The sequence below is a fragment of the Halyomorpha halys genome, unplaced genomic scaffold, assembly GCF_000696795.3.
Source record: "Halyomorpha halys isolate HHAL.00 unplaced genomic scaffold, Hhal_1.1 Scaffold2824.1, whole genome shotgun sequence".
Taxonomy (NCBI): Eukaryota; Metazoa; Arthropoda; class Insecta; order Hemiptera; family Pentatomidae; genus Halyomorpha; species Halyomorpha halys.
Window position 1 is genome coordinate 186545 of NW_027108083.1, and position 491 is coordinate 187035.

The window sequence follows — 491 nt, forward strand, 5'->3', positions numbered from 1 at the left end:
TATCATAAAAAATTACCACTCCGACGAAGAGAGAACATTAAATTACTACTTTACTAAAACTACTTTATAGAACATTAAATTAGCTTTAATTTGAGTGCTAACAGACATCTGTACATCTCATGGTACCTGAGATGATTCTCCACACTAAATTCACTAACTACAGATTTTCGAGTATATATTTCATGAAATGTTGCTTTTTAAAAAACTATATTTCGGGACCCATGGAACGTAAACAGCTTTCAAGATTTTAGCAAATTTATTCTACATTAAATGACGTTCTATTAGATTTTCTAGTGTTGTTGGTATTTTAAAGATAAGGAGCACCGAATGAAAAATTAATTTTTTTAAAAAATATTTTGAAACAACTGCCATTTTGTATTCCCCCTACCTATACTTGGCAAACGCATCAGTTTTCAATAGTAATATTACCTAGTTTTCATGGAAGTAAGCAAAAATTGGGGTGAAATAAATGATTTTTTTCCACCGAACTA